Genomic DNA, 20,356 nt, shown 5'->3' with positions numbered 1-20,356 from the left:
GCACAGAAGTCCTAGATCAGTAAGATAATTTACTGATTACACTGGTACACGTATTAAACTGTATCCTACAGTAAGTATCCCAAGCATCTTTCAGTTTTGAAATAGTTTCTCTTCTGAAGACTCTTGCTGTACTTTCTGGGAAGCCTTGGCATGTGGCTCTGCCAGCGTTTGTAGTCACACCAGAGTAAGCAAGATTGTTTATGCCAATCCTTCCACTTAACAGGATTTCACTCACATTTCTTGAACTAGCTGTTTTCCAGGAGACAATAATCAGGGCCTAATTAGAACAGGCTGTATTGCTTCCCAGCTAACAGTTGTGGTCACACTAAAAACAATCATTGTATTTTACCCCTGGAGTGTAGCACATCTCATGTTTTATCATTTGGATGGAGTCATTTAAAATGAATTAAATTCCAGAGCACAATGGACACATTGCTTGGCAGATGTCACAACAGAATAACCACTTGTTTGGAGCCTGGCACAGTCATCCAGCCTAATCAAAATTATTCTGCATAGTTTTCAGTGCGCTTTCAGGGAGCTGTGGACTTGTGCAATTTGGAAACTTTTCTCTCTTACTTATTTTATAGTAAAAATATTTGGAAAATGCTTTAAGAAAAACCAATATGGCTTTTTTTTTTTTTTACTAGTTAAAAGGGCCTCTTTTACTAGAATTCTCCAGGCTACAGACACCCATAATCAAGTACAAGAGTAAAAAATGAAAATTGGGAATGCAGAATGGATCAGAATCACCACTTCAATAAATGTCTTTATGAATGTTTTATCAATATGATCATCACAGTATATAAGGAAAAGATTTAGACTCGTTTTATGTTTTCATTCTATGCCTCTCAGCCCGAGCACTTCTTTCTAAATGTATCAGTAGAGACAAAAAAGCAAATGAATTACAAGGCAGATATGTGGTGTGCGTGCACCCCTGACATTTGCAGCCTGCACTGTGACTATTTATTTGTGAGGACATTGAACTACAGCAATGATGCTTAAACCTTCTCTGGGTGACTTTTGGCTTATGTTCCTCGAGCTTTTCAGAAGAATAATCCTGATAAAGCACTCAAGAAACTACAACCATAGTGCGTTCCTCAAATCACGTAAGAAATACTGTGCATAGCAGAGATGCAAGGCCACCAGGAATCTTTGGATTTACACTACGATATGCTTTGGAATCTAACAGGAATCTAGCCTGAGGAAGAAGAGAGGTCTCCATCTCTATGTCTGGTATTTGGGGGTTTTGTTTGTTTTTGCTCTTGCTTGGTGCTAAAGGAAGTTTGCTGGACACCTAGACCAGAACTGATTTTTTAAAAAAATATAGATAGGGCTTCCCTGGTGGCACAGTGGTTGAGAGTCCGCCTGCCGATGCAGGGGACATGGGTTCGTGCCCCGGTCCGGGAGGATCCTACATGCCGCGGAGCGGGTGGGCCCGTGAGCCATGGCCGCTGAGCCTGCGCGTCCGGATCCTGTGCTCCGCAACGAGAGAGGCCACAACAGTGAGAGGCCCGCGTACTGCAAAAAAATATATAGATAGATAGATAGATGCTCCTTTTATGAAGCACATTGATTTCTTGATTTTGATTTTTTGCAATGCTGAAACTCAACAAGGGTGGGCAATGGCACAAAGTCAAAATAGTACAATATTTAGTTCACAAGTAGATGTAATTTACTAAGAATATTACCCACAGTCTATATACAGCATAATTCATAGAATTGTAAAAGAAGACTATATAATACTTCAACGTGTCCACCTTTTCAGTGGTAATAGACAGAAGCATCGTATTGAAATATCATGGAAGTTGAAATAAAGAAAAGCCTCTTGCAATATTATTAATATAATTAGTGCTTTACATATATTAGTTGTACATTGTAAGGACATACTCCTAGTAAGGCTAGTAGAACAACGTTTCCTGAAGTGTGTGCCTTCAACGCTTATCCTTCCAGATTTTCTACCAAAAATAAAAATGGCACCTTCATCAAGGCGGAGGGGGTTGCCTCACAATATTCCCTCTCTTTATTGGGGATTCACTTGCATGTTTGCACATTAAAAGCTCTAAGAAGTCCTGTAATAAAGAGACATGTTTTAAAATCTGCATTTCAATAAGCACCTTTGATCACGGAAACCTTGTTTTCTCATATCATACCTACGAGTGATTTAATGTTCTAATGAACACATTTTGGGGATTGCTGTAACAGCCTTCTGGTCTAGGTGGCGCTGCAGAAAGTATGAGTCCCGAGTGGTGTCAGGTACCGGTGCCTTTTGGGTTCACCGGAACCCCGCATCCAGATTTGGAAATGTTCAGAAGGTGAAACAGGAGACAATAAACTTGAAACATCATTTGTTGTTGAGAATCAGAAGGTTGTGGCAGAACTGGGGACACATATTTTCCATAGACTACAAAGTTTTGAATTTCAGAAAGGAGCCAGTCCCAAAAAAGCGGGGGGAAGGGAAATAGGGCTAAAAGAGATACAGAAATATGAACTGGCCAGTGGCAGAGTTGTACCTGTGTTCTCTCTTTACCCTTTTTGGACCAGAAAATGGATTTGTTAAAAAACCTGTTAAGTAAAGCGGAACCCCAAGATCATGCTCTTCACTCATTCTACCTGCTCAGTGGGAGGGCAAGCCCGCGATGACACCTGGGTCAATGTTTAATGATGTCTCTCTAACACCTCCGGGGGTCTTTAGTTTCGAACTAGTGAAGGATGACAAGCCTACACTGGGATAAAGACTCCGGTCTTTCCGCCCTGTGCTAGCTGAAGGGTAAGTGGCAGTCATCCAGTGTCCGAAACAATTTGGACAGCAGTCCTGAGCATTTCCTCTCTCACGGCTGGTCAGAGCTCGCGGCCAAGGAGGCTAGTGGACCGTGCCTGCACTAGCCTGGCTTTCCCTCCTGCTTTCTCTGAGATTTACTGCTCATGTCTGTCCTTTTTCTTTGAATCAGCTCAAGGGTGCCTTGAAATTGCCTCCCTCAACTGATTTTTATGAATATTTGGTAGAGTGGCCATTCAATTTATCATACTTTTTTGAGACTGACTGAAAGGGAATTCTATTAATAATGAGGCAAGGGCAGCAGGCACACCACCGGTAGGTACTGGGAAATCCAGCATGTCTGGTCACTTAAACTGGTAAGCCCTGCAAAGCACTGTATGGAATGCGGACCGACAGCATCTTCATGAACCTAGGAACACAGTGGGGCTGCACGCCTTCTTTGCCTACATCAGCATTCTGAGGGCCTCTGATAGGGGAAGGGCATTTAAAAATCCTTCCAGTGGGATGGGGTCTAGAGTCCCTAGGTGGTAAACACAAACCATTTCTAGCAGATGAACAACCCATCTGTTTATAGTCTTCTGTTTCCCCAGAGAAGGGAATAAACCAGCTTCCAGAACAAGAGTAAATAAGACTGAGAGCTAGGGCAACAGACTGGTGTTGAGGGGGACGACGGCCTTGGAGTTGGGCCGACTGATTCCATAGTTGCCTGCTTCCTTTTGGTGAATAAATCTCAATGCACTTCAATTTATCGTGTTTTTTTTGCGGTACGCGGGCCTCTCACTGTTGTGGCCTCTCCCGTTGTGGAGCACAGGCTCCAGACGCACAGGCTCAGCGGCCATGGCTCACGGGCCCAGCCGCTCCGCGGCACGTGGGATCTTCCCAGACCGGGGCATGAACCCGTGTCCCCTGCATCGGCAGGCGGACTCCCAACCACTGCGCCACCAGGGAAGCCCTCAATTTAAAACTTAAAACCCTCCTCTCTGATTTAAATATCCTCTCTCTCTGGGCTCCTACTCCTCCAGGGGGCTGGGGTAGAACAGAAGAAGAGGAAAAGGGCAAACATCTGGGTCCGCTCCTCAGTGGTTGCTGCTTCTTAGATAATACCAGCTCTTTCATCCTCCTTAGCTCTTCCCTCTGGTGATGTAACCCTCTGCCTCCTGCTGCCGGCACACTCTTACCTGGAAGACAGGCCTCTCAAGTGGTTAACCAGCCAAATATCCCAAGTCCAGCCATAGTCTTCCAGGCTGGCATTACCCATGAGAAACTCACAGGCTTGCTATACCCAACTGTGAGCTAGCTGCCCATTGAAGATCTGGGGAGAAAATATTCTAGGCTGAGGGAGCTGGAGTGCAAGGGCCCCTGGCAGGATCAAATTTGGTCTGTTCAGGAGGTGAAATGGGTGAAAGGGTTAAAAAGTATAAACTTTCACTCTAAAATAAATAAGTCATAGGGATGTTATGAGGAATATGGTGACTATAGTTAATAATACTATATTATATATTTGAAAGTTTCCAAGAGTAGATCTTAAAAATTTTTATCACAGGAAGAAATTTTTGTAACTATGTATGTGACGGATATTAACTAGACTTATTGTGATGATCGTTTCACAATATATAGAAATAGTCAATCATTATATTTTACATCTGAAACTAATATAATGTTATATGTCAATTATATGTGAATTTTTTTAAGAAAAAGAATGACACTTAGGTTTGGGGGCTGAGCATCCAGGTAGATTCCAGGTGCCATTTGCTGAGATGGGAAAGAGGATCAGGTTTGGGATCAAGAATTTTGTGTTCTGCTGGTGGGAATGTGAATTGGTACAGCCACCATGGAGAACAGTATGGTGGTTCCTTAAAGAACTACAAATAGAACTACCATACGACCCAGCAATCCCACTGCTGGGCACATACCCTGAGAAAACCATAATTCAAAAAGAGTCATGTACCAAAATGTTCATTGCAGCTCTATTTACAATAGCCAGGACATGGAAGCAACCTAAGTGTCCATCATCGGATGAATGGATAAAGAAGATGTGGCACATATATACAATGGAATATTACTCAGCCATAAAAAGAAACGACATTGAGCTATTTGTAATGAGGTGGATAGACCTAGAGTCTGTCATACAGAGTGAAGTAAGTCAGAAAGAGGGAGACAAATACCGTACGCTAACACATATATATGGAATTTAAGAAAAAGACAATGTCATGAAGAACCTAGGGGTAAGACAGGAATAAAGACACAGACCTACTAGAGAATGGACTTGAGGATATGGGGAGGGGAAAGGGTAAGCTGTGACAAAGCGAGAGAGAGGAATGGACATATACACACTAACAAACGTAAGGTAGATAGCTAGTGGGAAGCAGCCACATAGCACAGGGAGATCAGCTCGGTGCTTTGTGACCGCCTGGAGGGGTGGGATAGGGAGGGTGGGAGGGAGGGAGACGCAAGAGGGAGGAGATATGGGAACATATGTATATGTATAACTAATTCACTTTGTTATAAAGCAGAAACTAACACACCATTGTAAAGCAATTATACCCCAATAAAGATGTTAAAAAAAAGAAACTAACACACAGAATTGTAAAGCAATTATCCTCCAATAAAGATGTAAAAAAAAAAAAAAGAAAAAAAAGAATTTTGTGTTGGTCATGTTGTGTTTGAAATATCTAATGGACACCCAAGTGGTGATGTCAAGTGAGCGCTTGAATTGTTAAGTAAGGATCTCTGACAGTGAAGCTCAGTAGAAAGATCTTGAATTGGCATGTAGATGGCACGTAAAGCCACAGAGTGAGAGAGTATCACCTGGGGAGAGAAGGAGCGGAATGAGGCTTGAGGAGAGGGCCGAGGATGGGATCCTGGTCCACCATCATTTAGAGATGGGGCTCATAGAGGAAAAGGAGGAGGAAGAGGCAGCCAAGAGGCTGAGAAGAGGCCGCCAATGAGGGCAGAGGAAAACCAGGAAAGTGTGGCCTCCCAGAAGCCAAGAGAAAAAAAGTTCAAAGCCAAGTGGGGGAGGGAGGAGGGCAAAGGGGCAGGACAAGAAGAGGTTGTACCCAGAAATGTCCTTCTGGCTGGTGGGCAAGGCAAGAGGTGGTAGGCAGGGGCCCAGTAAGGAGCCACCTGGTCCTCCAAGCAGAACCTCGCCTCGTGCAGTTCTGTGCTCCCCACTGCGTGAGCACAGGCTCTGCTTCCTCGTTGCCTGTGATGACTGACTAACCGAATCCTCAGTGGAGCCCTCAGGAAGTGCAAGGATCCAGGGCCACGCGCTCCCTGGGGGAGTCCAAGGGCAACAAAAACAGGGGCTCAGGGAGGCCCACGGCCATCCCCTTCTGCCCAGCCTGATGTTCTCTGAGGATAGAAAGCGCAGCGTGACTCTTCGGTGTGGGGGGGGTGTGTGTGTGTGTATCAAGTGTGTAAAAATACCAAGTGCTCTCTTAGTCTTGATTTATCACTGTCTCTCATCTTCAGACTTTAAAAGGACTAAGGCACGCTCTTTCATAAAGGGTGAGGACAGGTCTGAGAAGGTCGAGTTCCAATCCAGTGAAGCAAGACTGAGGTGTTTGCATTGGAGAGAATGAGGAGAATCTCGGAAAATGAAATAAACAGAGCGCGTGAGTGGAACCGGAGTAGCAGCCTTGGGAACCGCAGCTCAGCCTTGCCATCAACTGAGCTGTCTTCTCAGGAAGGCCTCCCCTGACCGTCTTCTCTGAAAGGTCAACTCTCCGCAGCCCCCGCCTCAGACAGGTCTGACTTCCCTTCCCTGCTTTAACGTCTCTGCTTAGCACTAATCAATATCTCACATACTCTATATTAATTTCTCTTGTTTGTCCCCCACTACTAGAATATAATTTTGTGAAGACAGGGATTTTTGTCTGTTGTATCCCCACACTTAGACCAGTGGCTGGCCCTTCCCCCATCTCTTCAATTATTCAGCCATTCAATTATTCATTCAGCAAGAAGCCCTTCTTGGTGCCATTCACTGTGCTGACACTGGAGTTGCAGAGACAGATGAGACACATCCCTGTGCTCAAGGTGTTCCTGTGTCTTCTCCTTTTGAGGTCACTGTAGTCCTGACTCTTGCTCTACTCCCCAGAGAGGTAAGGCTCAGTCACTACCCTGTCTACAAGAATATCTTGGTGTCAGAGAAATGGAATTGCCACTTTGTAAATTGAACGAATTGAATGTTCCTCTCACATTTTAATAAATCTTTTAGTTAGATCGTCCTGCCTGGTTAGTGCCTTTCTTTTCTGGGATTTTTTAATACTGCTCTGCATCCAGTTTCCTGATGGAAAATGCCATGTTTGGTAAACCAGTATAACTCAGGCATGACTAATATCTTCCATGGATAAGCCTCGCTTATAAGTGAGCTTTATAAGTGAGCTCTGGAGGCAGACTGCTAGGATATGAATCCCAATTTTAAGCTGAGCTCCAGAGCTCAGCTTATATATGGACATAAGGACATTGTCCTTTAGCATTGACACATTTAATCACTCCAGGATGTTTGCTAGACCAGATTTAGAGGATCACCATTTTTTTTTCTATCCTCATGGGGAAAATGTGTTTGTTGATTGACTCTAACATAATATCAGGAAGAATTCATTCAGTTCCCCCCCTTTTTTTGATCAGCTTCTTTATGCCTCATTAAGTTCTTCAAGTTGTTTAATGTCCCACATTCTCTTCATTTGCATTCATCTGAGGACTTAAAATGGTAAAATGTTATGGAGAATCACTCATAAAAAATAATTTGACTTGAAATCCAGTTATTTGTAATACTCACTGTGTGAAAGGATAAAACATAATTATGATTACACTTGAGTCTATACATCCACACATGAACATTGTAATCAGATTTCTTTTCAGTCCATATTTTTTCAAATGGCTCATTTTTGTTGAAAATATAGCTCTTCGGAGTAAGAAAGAGCCTTTGATTTGATTTTTTTTTTATGACTTTCTTACTGTGAGCTCTGTTTCCCTAGACATTTTCTTTTTAATTTATAGTGTATTGAATTATGTTTTTCTTGACTCTGGAGCTCCATAACCCTTTTACATAGTGTTTGTTTTAGATGCCATTTTAAAAACCTTATCTTTTGAAATGTTATCAATCTGCCTAGAGAGTCAAGCTGGTGCTTTGGCAAATTTTAAGCTCTTTAGATGGTTACAATTGAAAAGATAAAAAACAAAGTAAGAAATCCTGTGATTGCAGATCAAACTTTTCTAAGTGGCTGGCCAGCATTTTTAAAACAAACTCTATACTTTTATTAAAGTGCCCTATATTTCTGGCTCACTGATTGTCACCATGTTGTAGAGGTGAGACAAAGAGGCTTCTGTGGTAGACCTGAACATCAATTAGAGTTTCTTTTATAGAGGGTATTCACCGTTCAACTCTCCTGTTTGCCATCGGCTTGTTGACTTTTTATAGCCAGTGAAAACCCATCCAAGGATCTTACAATTTCCCCATGAATTTGCTCTTATAAAGAATTTATATTGGATTGAGGCAAGTATCAGGCCATTCATTCATGAAATCAACAAGCATTTATTGAATACCTCCTATGTGTACACACTTTTCTAAGTGTTTCACATAGATTAATTCATTTACTTTCCACTACAAACCTATGAAAGAGGCATTGATTTTATCTCCATTTCAGAGATGGGAAAATCCAGGCACAGAGAAGTTAACTTGACAAAAAAAAACATTTAAAATTGGGATTCATATCCTAGCAGTCTGCCTCCAGAGCTCACGCTCTTGTTCTACTTATAGCAAGGTGTCATGGAACTACTGGGAATGTATCAACTTAGCATACCTCCCTGGTTGGGGGAGGAGGCTTCAGGGAATGCAGCACAGAGCAAAAGATGTTTGATCTTTGATGAAGCATCAATTTAGTCCCCATGAGCAACTGGTTAGCATATACTGAGTTATCTGGAAAGAAGATGCACTAGAAAAAGGATAAATGCACGTATCTGCAAAGCTGCATTACATACCTAAGAACGTGTAACAACAGTAAAAGTGTAATACAAATCATGCATGATTCCATTCATTTTATATGCGAATGAAGTATTCTAAGTTATTTTTACATGCTTGTCAAATTATATGTATAGCTTTCATTAAAATCTATTTAAAATGTCCAACATTCAGAAGTTTCTGAAATGCCTCAGAGAAGAGATTCAAATTTTTAAGATACACTGTGATTCTAATTCTGTTGTTTGTGATGATAACGTGATTCTTTCCTTTTTTTTTTTAGCATCTTTATTGGAGTATAATTGCTTTACAATGGTGTGTTAGTTTCTGCTGTATAACAAAGTGAATCAGCTATACATATACATATATCCCCGATAACATGATTCTGAACCACTCTTATTTAATAAATGTTTCTGACCATTTAGGAAGACCTTTCTCTCTAGCTCAAAAAAGAACCTCCCAAAATAAATGACAGTTTGAAATACAACCTTGGTCTGCAGATTCATACTAAACGATCTCAGATTTCTTCAAGCTTTGAAAAACATACTAAAAAAAATCCTCTCTCCCCAAGTGAACTTTCCCTGGCCAACTGGGCTGTTTGCTCATTCTTGGGTCGCCCCCTAGTGGTGTATTCAACTTACGACTATTTCTCACATATTAATAGGCCGCTTTGTGTATTTGTTTTTCATTTTGTCCCTTCCACATTTTTTGCTTTTGCCCAGAGAAACCTCCAAAGACAGAATCTTGAAATGAAAAATGTACAATGTGCAAAGTGTCCCAAGCACTCAGTGGTGATCAAGACACTACTGACGCTGATGGTGGTGAAATCCTGCCTTCAAGTTTGTACTCTTGCTTTTCCTCTTTGTACCATGGTACCATGTTTTTACTTGTCCACCCCTCACTCTCTTCCCTTTGCCAACATCCCAGTGGAGTGGTGCCAGGTAGCCTAAGGATATGACAATGACTTACAGGCAATGCTGTGCCTTGAAAATGCCAATGAAGCCCGCTGAATGCTGCTGGGTGGGAGGCCCCTCCTCTCACCCACATAAACAAGCCGGCCCTAGGGGCCTCAGTCAGTCCCAGACTTCTTGACTCCTGCTGGGCAACCGGGGCTGTGACTCGCTGGCTTAGCCACTTGACCACCATCCAAATAGCATGAGAAGGGTGAGGCCCGGCCCGTGTCATGGACCTGACCCTCTGCAGAACGCTGGGTCCTGGCCAATTAGTCCAGAACCAGGAAACTCAGTGCACACACATCATTACTTCAAACAACCTTCGTGAATAAGCAAAAAGCCAATAATTGGTTGGATTCAATAAGTCAGAGTACCAATGAATGTTTTAAAGTAAAATGGTTTTTAAAGATTTTGAAGAAAAAACCACACTCGAATTCATTTTAATGGAGCAAAGCTCACTCACAAAGCTACACTGAGAATTCAGAACAGGGGGCTTTGGGGAAGGGAGGGTGAAGCTAAAGAGGACCCTTGTCCAAGAGAAAAGAGGGGAAATTGAGAACAGTGGGCCGGGGTGGGGGAAATATTAGCTCTGAAACTATGAAGGAACCCACTCTCTTCTCTGGAGTGCTTGAGCGCACAAGACGCCCTGAGCAATGGCAAAGGACCATGTGTGGCCATCTGACCCTATTTTAGAGGTGCTTGGATTATTTACTTCATTGATTTAATCTCACCTTCTTCTACCGCATCTCCCCTCCCAACTCCTACATTGAACTAGTGGGTGCCCAGTATGAGCAATGAACTGAGGCAGAGACTTGGGTGCCAGTCCTGTCAGGATGCTGATCTGACAATATGTGGCTCTTCGACCCTGTTTGTGATCAAAGTACCACTCAGCCAGTAAACCCAGAAAGGAGCCTCTCCGCCGAGCAAGGTAGCGGGAAACCATCACTTCCCTCTGAGGGCATGAGCAAATGGGGCTGAGATTCCACCTAAATGTCTACATGAACAGAACAACTCTGCAAACAGATCGGCATCACTGAGTTTCCAAAACAGGAGAAAGTGCGAGCATCTCCAGTCTCTGTGAATTGTGGTGCAAATTCTTCTAGGAGTAACAGCTCCACGGCATCATCGAATCTGGAATCTAAATATTTGCTTTAGGAGATTATAGGAAGGCTGTTAAGTCATAAACCATGTCCTGATTTTGTACTCCCACATACAGGTCATTCTTTACATTTATTGAAATGGGGGAAAGGGTTATGTCTCTATCACTCTTTATTCCTTAAAATAAAGCCTTCCCTTTCTTTGAGTCTATTCATTAATTTTCATAATTTAATATCTGGATTTTATAGAATCCTTTACAATTTAACACCTCTTTTGCTCCCTTCTCATAACAGCCCTGGTCATCACTTTCATAATTATATTTTCTTACAACTATATATTGCTCTTCACGGTTCATAAAACACATATTCATGATCTCATGAACCCCCCCCCCCCAGAAGCCCCAGGAGGCCGGTAAAGCAGTTGCTATTATACACATTTTACAGGTGAAAAAACTACCAGCTGAAGAAGTTAAGTCATTTGCTCCAGGCTGCTAAGCTCAATGGTTGAGTTAGGAATGGAGCCCAACCGTCTCACTGCTTAACTTAATTTAGACTCCACCCTACATCAACAAGGTCCCACACTTGGGCTGTGACAGACTTTATTCAAGACTTAGATTTTTCTTTCATAAGACTTTTTTTAAATTAATATTTATTGGAGTACAGTTGATTTACGATGTTGTGTTAGTTTCTGCTGTACAGCAAAGTGAAGCAGTTATACATTTCTCCACTCTTTTTTTAGATTCCTTTCCCATATAGGTTATTACAGAGTATTGAGCACAGTTCCCTGTGCTATACAGTAGGTTCTTATTAGTTATCTATTTTATACATAGTAGTGTGTATATGTCAATCCCTTAAAAATGTAAACAAGTGAATTGTGTGATTTATAAGGCAAAATGTCTATATTAAAAGACAGTCACATATTTGGATGCTAAATAAACATTTTATGGTGCAAATTACCACTACGCCCACCAGATTTCCAAAAGGGATTAGCATCATTAGTCATTATTCAGCAGTAGGTACCCAATAAACATTTTGTTGGATGGATGGATGGATGAATTGGTGGGTGGATGGATGGATGGATGGATGGATGGATGAATTGGTGGGTGGATGGATGGATGGATGGATGGATGTGGTGCTGGCCCCGTTCTAGGTCAACACTGAGCAAAACAGGCAGGTGCCCTGCTGCACATCGTTCACAGGCAAGTGGAGAGACAGACTTCCCACACGCAGTTTTGGTTATGTCTGATGAGTGTTAGAATGTTAAATGTTAACTTTATTCTAGGCCAGGGTTCAGGTTGAACCCTTAGGCCCATAGGTACAGTGCCTGAGGCCCCCAAGCCTTTTAGGAAACTATAAAGACATTTGAATCCTGTGAAACAAGAAGAATGCAGTGATTCTAAAATACTGCAGGGAGTATGCAAAACCAAAAAGAAAAAAATTTTAAATATCTGTAAGATGCAATGTATTGACTTTGTTAAACCAACTTGAAACCAACTTGATTCATTTTTGTTTTTATTATTTGTGGAAATTTTCATTACAGTTTGAAAACAATTTAAGGTTAGAATTTCTCACATCACAAGACTTCCAGAGACGGCACAAAGATTTCCAAGATATTACAAGCAATCCTAAAGTAAATAAGGAATTTCAAAAGCATAATTATAAAAAGACTTTCAAAAAACTTACATGCAGTACCAGGGGAGGTGGCACACACAACTCCAGCCGCCATCACCCACAGCAGTGGTGCTGGTGAACGCAGCAACCTGCAACCCCTGCTGCTCTCCACCGCGCCCCCAACGGCGGTGGAGGGCAGGAACCAGGCAACCCTGGACATGATGGAGGTACCCAGACTGGGATGGCAGCAACCGCAGCAACTCCTCAAGCACCATGAAAATCAACAGTGATGTGATGTCACAAAAAGAAAATGACAGTTCTCTAGAAACCAAATTTAAAGTCGTGGAATGTTTTGATTTAACTGATAAAGAATTCAAAAGAGCTGTCATGAAGAAACTCAGCAAGCTACAAGAAAACTCAGAAAGGCAGTTCAGTGAACTCAGGAATAAAATTAATGAACAGAAGGAATAGTTTACAGAAGGAATAGTTTACCAAAGAGACTGAAATTCTAAAAAAGAATCAAACAGAAATTCTGCAGTGGAAGAATTCAATAAATTAGATGAAGAATGCATTAGAAAGCATTGCAAATAGAGCAGACAGTATGGAAGAAAGAATTAGCAAGCTCAAAGATATGATACACGTAGAAGAGAAGAAAGAACTAAGATCTAAAAAAAGAAGAAGAAGAAGAAGAAATTCTAAGAGAAGTATCTGACTCCATTAGGGAGGGCAAGATAAGGAAAATGGGTATCCAGCAGAAGAAGAGAGGGAGAAGGGAGCAGAAAGTTTATTTAAAGAAGTAATAGTGGTTAGGATTCAGCACTTTCACTACCGTGACCCAGGTTCAATCCCTGGTCGGGGAACTGAGATCATGCAAGCTGCGTGGCTTGGCCAAGAAAGAAAGGAATAATAGCTGAGAATTTCCCAAACTCAAGGTAGGAACTGGATATACAAGCCCATGAAGTTAAGAGAACACCTAATTACCTCAATGTAAGACACATTATATTAAAACTGTCAAAAGTCAATGACAAAGAAAGAATTTTAAAGGTAACCAGGGGGAGAAAAATAAACATGGTAACCCAGGAACCCCCATTAGGCTATCAGCAGATTTCTCAGTAGAAACTCTACAGGCCAGGAAGGAGTGGAATGACATGCTCAGAATATTGAAAGATAAACAGTGCCAGCCAAGAATACTCTATCCAGCAAAGTTATCCTTCACATATGAAGGAGCAATAAGAGATCTCCCTAACAAGTGAAAGTTGAGAGAGTTCACCACTAGACCTGCCTTATAAGAAATGTTGAAAGGAGCTCTTCTACTTGAAACAAAAAGGCAAAGGTACACAAAACTTTGAGTAATGTGATACATAGAATCAGAAAATTGCAACTCCATGTAAGAATAGTTATTAAGCACTAAATTATAGCATAAAGGTTAAAAGCGGAAAAGCGGTAAAAATAGCTATAGCTACTTCAATTTGCTAACAAACTCACAACATAAAAAGGGATAATTTGAGACAATAAAAACATAAAAAAAGAAGAGGAAAAGGATGGAACCCATATAGACAAATGAAGATAAGATGTTATCAGCAGAAAAAGGACTATTTATCTATGAGGCATTTTATACAAACCTCATGGTAACCACAAAACATAAAACTAGGGCACAGACATGAAACATAAAAAAGGGGAAACTGAGAAAAACATCATAGAAAAATACCAAAGAAAAATGGCAAACAGAAACACAGGAAAAAGAAACAATGGAGGGGACTTCCCTGGTGGCGCAGTGGTTAAGAATCTTCCTGCCAATGCAGGGGACACGGGTTCGAGCCCTGGTCCAGGAAGATCCCATGTGCCGCAGAGCAACTAAGCCCGTGCACCACAACTACTGAGCCTGCGCTCTAAAGCCTGCGAGCCATAACTACTGAGTCTGTGTGCCACAACCAGTGAAGCCTATGCACCTAGAGCCTGTGCTCCCCAACAAGAGAAGCCACTGCAATGAGAAACCCACACACTGCAATGAAGAGTAGCCCCTGCTCACCACAACTAGAGAAAGCCTGTGCGCAACAACAAAGACACAACACAGCCATAAATAAATAATTTTATTTATTTATTAAAAAAAAAGAAACAATGGAGATATAGAGCAACCAGAAAACAAAAGATAAAATGGCCATACTAAGCTCGCATTTAGCAATAATCACCCTAAATATAAATGCTTTGAATTCACCAATCAAAAGACAGAGTGGCTGAATGGATTAATGAAACAAGAGCCAACTGTATGCAACCTCCAGGAGATTCACCTCAGCTCTAAAGATAAACACACACTCAAAGTGAAGGGATAGAAGATGATACTCCAAGCAAATGGCAGCCAAAAGAAAGTAGGTGTAGCCATACTCATATCAGACAAACAGACTTCAAGCTAAAAAAGGTGACAAGAGACGAGATGGACATTATATAATGATAAAGGGGACAATTCATAAGAAGATATCAGTTATTAATATAGTTATTAATATATATGCACCAACATAGGAGCACCAAAATATATAAAGCAATTATTAACAGACTTAAAGGGAGAAATTGACAGCAACACAATAATAGTAGGGGACTTTAACACCCAACTTACATCAATGGACAGATCATCCAGAAAGAAAGTCAACAAGAAAACAGCAGCCTTAAATGAAACATTAAACCAGATGGACTTAAGTACAACATGCACAAAAAAATTACAGGCCAATATCTCTCATGAACATAGATGCAAAAATCCTCAACAGAATATTAGCAAACTGAATACAGCAACACATTAAAAGAATCATACAGAATCAAGTGGGATTTATTCCAGGGATGTAAGGATGGTTCAACATCCACAAATCAATCAACATAATACATTATATTAATAAAATGAAAGGCAAAACTATATGATCATCTCAATAGATTCAGAAGAAGAATTTGACAAGATTCAATACCCATTTTTGATAAAAATGCTCAATCAAATCAGTATAGACGGAACATACCTCAAAATAATGAAGGTCATATATGACAAACCCACAGATAACATCATGCTCAATGGTGAAAAACTGCAAGGTTTTCCTATAAGATGAGGAACAAGACAAGGATGCCCACTCTTGCCACGCTTATTCAACATAGTATTGGAAGTTCTAGTCAGAGCAATTAGGCAAGAAATAGAAATAAAAGGCATCGAAACTGGAAAGAAAGAAGTAAAACTGTCACTATTTGTAGATGACATGATTTTATATACAGAAAACCCTAAAGACTCCACAAAAAAAACTGTTAGAAATAATAAATACAGTAAATTTTCAAAATACAAAATCAATATGCAAAAATCTATTGCATTTCTGTACACTAACAATGCACTAATGGCAAGAGAAATTAAGAAAGCAATCCCATTTACAATTGCAACAAAGAATAAAATGTCTAGGTATAAATTTAACCAAGGAGGCAAAAGACCTATATGCTAAAAACTATGAAACACTGTTTAAAGAAATTGAAGAAGACACAGAGGAATGGAAAGATATTCTGTGCTCATGGATTGGAAGACTTAACATTGTAAAAATGTCCATATTATTTAAAGCAATATACAGATTCAACACAATCCCTATCAAAACCCCAGTGACAATTTCCACAGAAATAGAACCAAAAATCCTAAATTTATATGAAACCAGAAAAGACCTCGAATAGCCCAAAGCAATCCTGAGAAAAAGGACAAAGCTGGAGGTATCACACTCCCTGATTTCAAATTATACTACAAAGCTATAGTAATCAAAACAGCATGGTATTGGCAGGAAAACAGACACATAGATCAATAGAACATAATCAAAGAGCCCAGAAATAAACCCACACATATATGGACAACTAATTTACCACAAAGGAATAAAGAATGTACAAGGATAGTCTCTTCAATAAATGGTGTTGGGAAAACTGGACTGCTACATGCAAAAGAATGAAACTAGCCCACTCTCTTACACCATACACCAAAATCAACTCAAAATGGATTAAAGGCTTGAATGTATGACCTGAAACCATAAACTACTAGAAGAAAACATATGTGGTATGCTCTTTGGTATTGATCTTAACAATATCTTTCTGGATATGTGTCCTCCGGCAAGAGAAACAAAAGCAAAAATAAACAAGTGGGACTACATCAAGCTGAAAAGCCTCTGCACAGCAAAGGAAAACATCAACAAAATGGAAAGACAACCTACTGAATGAGAGAAGATATTTGCAAATCATATATTCAATGAAAGGTTAATATCTAAAATATATAAAGAACTCATACAACTAAACAACAGCAAAAAATGAACAACATGATTTAAAAATGGGCAGAGGATCTGGATAGACATTTTTCCAAAGAAGACATGTAGATGACCAACAAGCACATGAAAAGTTGTTCAATAGCACTAATTATTAAGGAAATGAAAGTGAAAACCACAGTGAGCTATCACTTCATCCCCACTAAAATAGCTATTAACAAAAAAGCAAGAGATAACAAATGTTGGAGAGGATGTGGAGAAAAGAGAATCCTTGTGCATTGTTAGTGAGATTGTAAATTGGTACAGCTACTATGGAAAACAGTATGGAGATCCTCAAAAAATTAAGTAGAAGTACCATATGATCCAGCTACTCCACTTCTGGGTATTTATCTGAAGAATACAAAAACACTAATTAACACAGATATATGCATCCCTACTTTCATCACTACATCATTTACAACAGCCAAGATATGGAAACAATCTTAGTGCCTATCGACAGACGAGTGGATAAAGAAGATGTGGAATATATATACGATGGAATACTACTCAGCCATAAAACACATGAAATCTTGCCTTTTATAACAACATGGACCTTGAGGGTGTTGTGCTAAGTGAAATAAGTTGGACGGAGAAGAAAAACATCGAATGCTTTCATTCATATGTGCAATAAATAAATAAATAACCAAACAAAACAAACACAAAGATACAGAGAACAGGATAGTGATTATCAGAAAGGATGAGAGGTGGGGGGATAGAGAAATGGTTAAAGGGGGTCAACTGGGTCAACTCTATGGTGACAGATGGAAAATAAACTTTTGGTGGTGAACATGCAGTAGTGTATACAGAAGTTAAAATATGAAACTTATATAATGTTATAAACTAATGTTACCTCAATTCTTTAAACAAGGAGAGGAACTGGAGGATGGAAGTAAATAATCAAATAAAGTTTTTAAAACCTACATGTTTGTATGTGCATTTTAATATGCTTGATACCAGCTACCAAAAATGAGGAAGCCTGGGTTCGGCAGTTGTTGAAAACAGGCCCTGACTGGTGGAACCAGCCCAACTATGAGCTCATTTCAGAGAATCACTTGGTTTTGTTATTCAGTTAAAATATTTATAAGATGATTTTTGAGCTCAGATCACTTTTTTAAAAAGGAAGGGAGGGACGAGGGAGGGGAAGAAGTTGAGAGAGAGAGAGAGATTTTTAAAACCTGGCTTTGGCATGGCTGCCGCTGGCGGTGGCAGTCTATACCTTCTGCCAAGTCAAAAGAAATGAGCTGCTAAGATATGGCTTTGTTCCCAAATAGGTATGGCAAATCCATAACTTACTCTTCTTAGCTCTAGCACCCGGTGCCCTGGTCATTCACACACCTCATAGGCACTGGCATTAACCCAGCACCTAAGTAGCAGCCCCACTGCAATACCCAAAAGGGTGCTGCACAGGAGGATTTATTTCTCTGAGTTCTTTCTCCATGACTGAGAGCAAGGAAGGAGGGCTGTAGTGGAAAGAGCAAAGGGATTGATCATCGGCTCTGTGTAACCTCCAGATTAAAGGAGGCTAAAGAAGTGACAGCTAAAGGCCATGCATAACCTTGGATGGGGGTCTCACAATGGTGGGGGGAGGAGGATAGTCATGATGGACATTATCAGGGCAATTGATGAAATTTGAATGACTATAATTTATAACATTGTAGCAAAGTTAGTTTACTTGTGTTGATAGAGAATATCCTTGTTCCTAGAAAAAGTGCTCTGAAGTATTTAGGGGGGAATTGGACCTGTTTGTTACTATAAGTGATAATAACAGTAGTAACGATAATAATGGTTCTTGTAAGAAAGTGGACACCCTCTTGCTGGAGGCTGGGGACATGGTGAATACTTCTCTTTGTGTCCAAGAATTCTCCCCCAGAGGCTTCCATATCCACAACTGCAAGAGAGCAAAGACTCAGCAAGTCCTAATGCTTCTCATGATATAACTTGATGATGAGAGTGAGTGGGGATGTTTCAGAATTTGAGGAGTTGTGGCTAAAAATTCAGACATTCAGGACAGTAAAAGTAGGTCATTTGGCCCTAACAAGGCAGGACTGTCAATGCCAGCGACTTTTCTGGGAGTGGAGGGCAGGACAGGCCATCTTAAGCAGCACCCCCTGTACGGAGATAAAAATCTCAGAGCCCTCCGTATTTAAATGGAAAAATCCTTGCTAACTCATCCCACTTAAAAAAGTGGGACATAAGGACTCTAACCTTCAATATCACTTATGGCCAATGTGATGGTTAATTTTATATGCCAACTTGATTGGGCTAAGGGATGCCCAGATAGCTGGTATAACATTATTTCTAGATGTGTCTATTTCTAGAAGAGATTAGCATTTGAATGGGTAGACTGAGTAAAGAAGATCTCCCTCACCAGTGCAGGTGGGCGTCATCTAATCCTTTGATCCTAAATCAAATCCTAAATATTGGGTTGGCCAAAAAGTGCATTTGGGTTTTTCCATAAGATGTCACCAACCCAACCCAATAGACCAATCAGTCAGAGGAAGGATGAATGTGATCTCTGCTTGAGCTGGACATCCGTTTTTAGGACTTGGGTTAGGACTGGAATGACACCAGCAGCTTCCCTGGACCTCCAGCTTGCAGAGAGCAGACCGAGGGACTTCTCAGCCTTCATATCACATGAGCCAGTCCCTCATAACAAGTCTCTTTCTATATAATGTACATATCCTATTGGCTTTACTTCTCTGGAGAACCCTGACTAATACAGCCAGGTATTGTGCTAAACACTGCGTGTGTATATCGCTTGATCTTTACAACCTCTATCTCACAGATGAGGAAACAGAGGCGCAGAGCACTTCAGGAACTCACCCAAGTTCACACAGCCAGTGGGTAGCAGAATAGTGTTCTAACCCAGCTATGTGAACTCCTACTTCTAGTGATTTTATGTGCAGTGAAAAGCAAGAAGCGGCCAAATGAATATTTGAGAAACGGCCTTCAAGGACCATGGCAGGGGCCCAGAAAGTCCTTGGAAGAAAAATGGAGCTGGGATTTCCCTTGCGACTTTGAAGACTGTCTAACACCGAAGCTAGCAAACTGAGTCCACAGCGATTGTGTCTCATGGGGAGAAAACAAACCCCAAACACTGGCTGAGATGCCTGTGTGATCACTGCTTGGAGGACATCCAACCCAACAGAGTAAACAAGAGCTTGGGTAAGTCCTTTCACCGTGAAAGACAGTGAGTGCATTGTCAATAGCACGAGGTCTCACTCTCCTGCCTGCTCGTCCTCTGAGAGGACCAGGTTCACCCATCTGCTGACACCCAGCCGGATGGCCACGGATGTCAACCATGAGAAAGCTCTCGTCATCTGACTGCATGGCCAGCACTAACTCACTCATCTGTCTCTTCATTAATACGTTCACCAAGTGTTTACGGGGTGCCCAGTTGGTGCCAGACAATGAGATAGGTGTTGGCATGAAGCGTAGCAATACCTAAACTGGGGCCTTTGTGTATGTTTAGGGGTGGAGGGTAGTAATTACAGAACCACGAAGTAAGAATCAGATTTAATCTGTGACTCTGAGGTAATGAGAGCTGCATCTTATTAAGAGCACACTGTTGCCAAGCATTTTACTAATGATAGTTATAGATCACTGTATAATGGTATAATTACATATATATACACATCACTATATATCATTATAAAATATAT

The 20,356-nt window shown here is 40.9% G+C and overlaps 1 protein-coding gene across 2 annotated transcripts in view; it reads right to left on the bottom strand.

Moving 5' to 3' along the window:
* ME3 (malic enzyme 3) overlaps positions 1-20,356 on the bottom strand; it is a 438,110-nt gene that overhangs the window by 341,156 nt on the left and 76,598 nt on the right. The window lies entirely within an intron of this gene.

This window comes from Tursiops truncatus, chromosome 8, assembly GCF_011762595.2.
Source record: "Tursiops truncatus isolate mTurTru1 chromosome 8, mTurTru1.mat.Y, whole genome shotgun sequence".
Taxonomy (NCBI): domain Eukaryota; kingdom Metazoa; phylum Chordata; class Mammalia; order Artiodactyla; family Delphinidae; genus Tursiops; species Tursiops truncatus.
The sequence above is the reverse complement of the archived record's forward strand: the minus strand, read 5'-3'. Positions and strand labels throughout refer to the sequence as shown.